Source organism: Hemitrygon akajei, chromosome 7 (genome assembly GCF_048418815.1).
Source record: "Hemitrygon akajei chromosome 7, sHemAka1.3, whole genome shotgun sequence".
NCBI lineage: Eukaryota > Metazoa > Chordata > Chondrichthyes > Myliobatiformes > Dasyatidae > Hemitrygon > Hemitrygon akajei.
In genome coordinates, this window is record NC_133130.1 from 13,574,054 (window position 1) to 13,580,455 (window position 6,402).

Below are 6,402 nucleotides of genomic sequence, written 5' to 3' on the forward strand. Positions count from 1 at the left end.
GGAGGAATTTTAAAGGGGGCAAGTGAGTGTTCAGAGAAGTGGTGGAAGGAGATACAATAGTGATGTTTAAGACAAACCAATTTTCCTCAAACTCTGTTGTGCCTTCTTTGTAATTGCATCAATATGTTGTGCCTGGGTATAATGTTGAATCTGGTTCGTGGTTCTGGAAAGTGAGACAGAAAACGCTGATTGCAAATAGGCATATTAATCATTTGTGTTGGCACGTGGCCAAGTGGTTAAGGCATTCATTTAGTTATCTGAAGGTCACTAGTTCGAGCCTTGGCTGAGGCTTGCGTGTGTGTCCTTGAGCAAGGCACTTAACCACACATTGCTCTGCGACGACACCGGTGCCGACCTGTATGGGTCCTAATGCTCTTCCCTTGGACAACATCGGTGGTGTGGAGAGGGGAGACTTGCAGCTTGGGCAACTGCCAGTCTTCCATTAAAAAAACCTTACCCCGGCTTCTGCCCTGGAAACTTTCCAAGGTGCAAATTGATGGTCTATCGAGACTAACGGAGGCCTACACACGTTACACATCAATCATTTATTTACAAACAGTAAAATTTCAACCAAACATTCATGTTCCCAAAGTTACAAACACTACAATGCTTAATATTCAACAGACATACTTAGTTAAAAGCACACACAGAGGATACCTTCCCAATGGTCATGTGCACTGCTTTTCTTAATCAAAAGGAGAGAGAGAACCTCCCACACACACTCTCTATATACCCAGGATATTTGAAATTGAACACCAGGCAGTTATCCAATGGGAAAAACAGCTGCAGTTTCTAAACTAACCAATCACGACGGAAGTGACTTTTGACAATCAGAATAAGGCACGGATACCAGGATAAATCTTCAGAGATATTAACACCCAAGAACATGAAACTGCTCATCCTTTGCACTTCTGATCCCTTGATGAGGACTGTTGTGTGTTCTCTTGACTTACCCTTCCAGAAGTTCACAATTAATTGTTCTTATTGATGTCCAGTGCAAGGTTTTGTTGAGACACCACTCAACCAGCTGATCTATCTCACCCCTATACGCCTCCTTGTCACCATCTGAGATTCTGCCATCTGAGTAGTCATGTTATCAGCAAAGTTCTAGATGCCATTTGAGTTGTGCCTAGCCACACACTCGTGGGTGTAGAGAGAGTAGAGCAGTGAGCTAAACACACATCCTGAGTGCGCTAGTGGATTGTCAGTGAGGAGGAGATGCTATTTCCAATCTGTGTGTGGTCTCCCAGTGAGGAAGTAAAGGATCCAGTTGCAGAGGGAGACACAGAGGCTCAGGTTTTGTAGCTGGTTGATTGGAACTGAGGGTATGATTATGCTGAATGCTGAATTGTAGTCAATAGCAGCCTAACTTAGGTACTGCTATTGTACGTTTTAATGTCATAAGACTGCCTGTCAGAATAGAAGGTGAAGCTCACAAGTGTAGGGGACCTTGGATTTCAAGAGATATTGAGTCCTTGGTTAAGAGAAAAAAGGAGTTGCATAGCAGGTATAGGCAAGTAGAAACAACTGAGGTGCTTACGGAGTACAAGAAATGTAAGAAAGAAATTAGAAGGACTAAAAGAAAGCATGAAAATGCTCTAGCAGACAAGGTGAAGGAGAATCCTAAAGGATTTTACAGGTATGTTAAGAACAAAATGATTGCAAAGAACAAAATTGTCCTCTGGAAGACCAGAATGGTAATCCATGTGTGGAGCCAAAACAGATGGGGGAGATCTTAAATGCATTCTTTTCATCCGTATTTACCTGGGAGATGGATAGAGAATCTATAGCAGTGAGGCAAAGCAGCATCAACTTCATGGACCTGTACAGATTACAGAGGAGGAGGTCTTTGCTACCCTGAGGCAAATCAGGGTGGATAAATCCCCAGGGCCTGACATGGTGTTCCCTCAGACTTTTTGGGAGGCAAGTGCAGAAATTGCCGGTGCCCTAGCAAAGATACTTGAAACATCCTTCATGACAGGAGAGGTACCAGAGGACTGAGGATAGCCAATATTGTTCAGCTGTTTAAAAAAAGCTTTAAACAGAAACCAGGAAATTATAGGCTGCTAAGTCTGACATCAGTTGTGGGCAAGCTATTGGAAGGTATTCCGAGGGATCATATATATAAGTATTTGGATATACATGGACTGATTAAGGATAGTCAGTGTGGCTTCGTGTGTGGTAGGGCATGTCTAACCAATCTTATAGAGTTTTTTGAAGAAGTTACCAGGAAGTGGATGAAGACAAGGCAATAGATGTTGTCTACATGGACTTTAATAAGGCATTTGACAAGGATCCACATGGAAGGCTGATCAAGAAGTTTTAGTTGCTCGGCATTCTAGATGAGGTAATAAATAGGATTCAATATTGACTTTGTGGGAGAAGCCGGAGAGTGGTAGTAGATGGTTGCCTCTCTGATTGGAGGCCTGTGACCAGTGGTGTGCGCAGGGATAAGTGCTGGAACCTTTGTTGTTTGTCATCTATAACAATGATCTGGATGATAAGGTGATCAACTAGAGCAGCAGGTTTGTGGATGACACCAAGATTGGGGGTGTAGTGGACAGTGAGGAAGATTATCATGGCTTGCAGAGGGATCTGCATCAGCTGGAAAAATGGGCTGAAAAATGGCAGATGGAATCTAATGCAGTCAAGTCTGAGATTTTGCACTTTGGTAGGACCAACCAGGGTAGGTCTTACATAGCAGATGGTTGGGCACTGAGAAGTGGGAGAACAAAGGGATCTGGGAATTTAGGTCCATAATTTGTCGAAAGTGGCATCACTGGTAAATAGGGTCATAAAAAAATCTTTTGGCACATTGGCCTTCATATTGAGTGCTGAAGATGGGATGTTATGTTGAGGTTGTATGAGATACTGGGGAGGCCTAATTTGGAGTATTGTGTGCAGTTTTGGTCACCTACCTACAGGAAAGATGGAAATAAGGTTGAAAGAGTACAGAAAAAATTTACAAGGATGTTGCTGGGTCTGGAGGACCTGAGTTATAAGGAAAGACTGAATAGGTTAGGAGTATATTCCTTAGAACATAAAGGATTGAGAGGAGATTTGATAGAGGTATACAGAATTATGAGGGGGATAGATCGATAAATGCAAGCAGGGCTTTTCTACCGAGGTTGTGTGGGACTACAACTAGAGGTCATGCGTTAAGACCATAAGATATAACAGCAGAATTAGGCCATTTGGCCCATCGAGTCTGCTCCACCATTCCATCATGGCTGATCCATTTCTTCTCTCAGTCCCAATCTCCAGTCTTTCCTCCGGTATCCCTTTATGCCCTGACCAATCAAGAATCTTTCAACCTCTGCCTCAAATAAAATCTTGGTCTCCACAGCTGCCTGTGGCAACAAATTCCACGGATTCACCACTCTCTGGAAAGAGAAATTCCACCTCATCTCCGTTCTAAAAGGATGCCCCTCTATTCTGAGTCTATGCCCTTTGGTCTTAGACTCTCCCACCATAATAAACATCCTCTCTACATCCACTCTATCAATGCCTTTCACCATTTGATAGGCTTCAATGAGGTCACCCCTCATTCTTCTGAATTCTAGTGAATACCCCAGGCCCAGAGCCATCAAATGCTCTTCACACGACAATCCATTCAATCCTGGAATCATTTTCGTCAACCTCCTTTGAAACCTCTCCAAATTCAGCACATCCTTTCCAAGATAAGGGGCCTAAAACTGCTCACACTAATCCAAGCGAGGCCTCACCAGTGCTTTATGAAGTCTCAGCATTACGTGCTTGCTTTTCTATTCCAGCTGTAACCCTCAGGTTCGGCTGGCGGCGTTAGTCCAGGAAGACAGTCTCTGGCCCCACCAAACGTGTGCAATCTGAGGTGCAAAACATCTTGCTTGTGTGGATGAGATCGGTTCCCCCATTACAAGTCAGTACAATGAAATACCAGGCAGTACTCTATATGGAATTAAATGATTTAGCTTTATAATTTTTAATTTGACTAAAGTGTTAGTAAAGAAAACAGATAAAGGGCCCATTTTAATGAAATGGTCTAATGTGCACAAGTTGGAGTTCACGGTTTCCTCTTCACCAATCCTCCATCGATTTCCCCGGGCTTCGTTGACCTCCGGCCCCACTCCAAGTCCACTCCATCCTGCTGGCTATGACTTCTCCTTTCAGGCGTGCTCTCTCTTCATCTCTCGCCGAACAAAAGACCCAGATCACCTCACACACAACAAGAGAAAAACACTCCCTTCATTGGATGAGCACATTCCAAAGCCTCTGTTATCTCCAGCCATAGCCCAAGCACTGCTGCCTCAGACAAACCATTACATTGGCAGTGAAACCTTTCCCAGGGTGTTACATAGTTCTTTTGAAATGAATGCTAACATTGCATTTGCCTTCCTCACCACAGACTCAACCTGCAAATTAACCTTTAGGGAACCCTGCACAATGACCCCAAGTCCCTTAGCACTCAGATGTTTTGGTTTTCTTTGTGTCTCCATTTAGAAAATAATCAACACTTTCATTTCTTCTCCTAAAATGCATGACTATATGCTTCTCGACACTGTATTCCATCTGCCACTTCTTTGCCCATTCTCCTAATCTGTCTAAGTCCTTTTGTAGCCGCTCTACTTCCTCAAATCTACCTGTCCCTCCACCTTTCATATTATCTGCAAACTTTGCATCAAAAGCATCAATTCCATCATCTAAATCACTACCATAGTCCCAACACAGACCCCTGTCGAACACCACAAGTCACCGTCAGCCAACCAGAAAAGGCTCCCTTTATTCCCACTCTCTGCCTCTTGCCAATCAGTCACTGCTTTATCCATCTTTCCTGTAATACCATGGGCTGATGGCTTGTTAAGCAGCCTCAAGTGTGGCACATTGTCAAAGGCCTTCTGAAAATTCTGCAGGGTTCTCAGATTATTAACTGTATGTTAACTGTTAATTGCATATATAAAATGGTTTCTCTGTAGCATTTTAATGAAATGGCTTCTTTGTGGGTAACTGATGAGGTAATGCTCTGTTTAGTTGAAATGTTTGGGTTATAATTATTGATAACGGAGGAACTAACCAATGGAACAATGTCGTTCTATCTGTATGTGTGGGAACCTGGCGAGAGTGTGCGGGTTTTGTTGGGAGCAGAACTGAAGAGGAAGGACTCCGGTTTGGCGGGTGGACGGGTTTTCCCCTAGACAAATACAAGCCGATAGCCCTAAGCATTACAATTCAAATAGATGACATCAACTGATTCTCCTTTGTCTATCCTGCTTGTTATTTCTTCAAAGATTTCCAACAGATTTATCAAGCAAGGTTTTCCCTTAAGGAAACCATGCTGGCTTTGGCCAATTTTAACACGTGCCTCCAAGAAACATAAATGCACATCCTTAATCATCTTCCCAACCACTGAGGTCAGGCTAAATGGCCTATAGTTTCCTTTTTCTGCCTCTCTTCTTTCTTGAGGAGTGGAGTGACGTTTGCAATTTCCATTCTTCTGGAACCATTGCAGAATCTAGTGATTCTTGAAAGATCATTACTAATGCCTCCACAATCTCTTCAGCCACCTCCTTCAGAGCCCTGAGGTGTACACCATCTGATACAGGTGACTCATCAACCTTCAGAACTTCCAGTTTACCAAGAACCTTCTCCCTGGTATTGGTAACTTCATACACTTCATGACCCCTGACTCCTGGAACTTCCACCATACTGCTGGTGTTTTCTACAATGGAGACTGATGCAAAATGCTTATTCAGTTCTTCCGCCCTTTCCTTGTCCCCATTTATACCTCTCCAGTGTCATTCTCCAGCAGTCCAATATCTATATCTATTCTTATCTCTCTTTTACACTTTATATATCTGGAGAAACTTTTTTTTATGATCTTTAATATTATTGTCTAGCTTACCTTTGTAATCCATCTTTTCTTACTTAATGACTTTTAGTTGCTTTCTGTTGGTTTTTATATGCTTCCCAATCCTTTAACTTCCCAGTAATTTTTTGTTGCATTATATACCCTCTCTTTGGCTTTTATGTTGGCTTTCACTTCCCTTGTCAGCCATAGTGGTGACATCCTGCCTTTAGAATACTTCTCCTGTGCCTTCTGAATTGTTCACAGAAACTCCAGACATTGCTGTTCTGCCATTGTCCCCTTGCAGTCAACTTTGGCCAGCTCCTCTCTCATGCCTCTGTAATTTCCCTTAGCCCTCTGTAATACTGATACATTTGACTTCTCCCTCCCTCACTTGGCAGTCAATTCTACCATATTATGATCACTGCATTCTAAGGATTCCTTTACCTTAACCTCTTTAATCAAAACTGGTTCATTGCACAACACCCAATCCAGAATAGACATCCCCCTAATGGGCTCAAACACAAACTGCTCTCAAAAGCCATCTTGAAGGCATTCTGCAAACTCTCTCTCTTGGGATC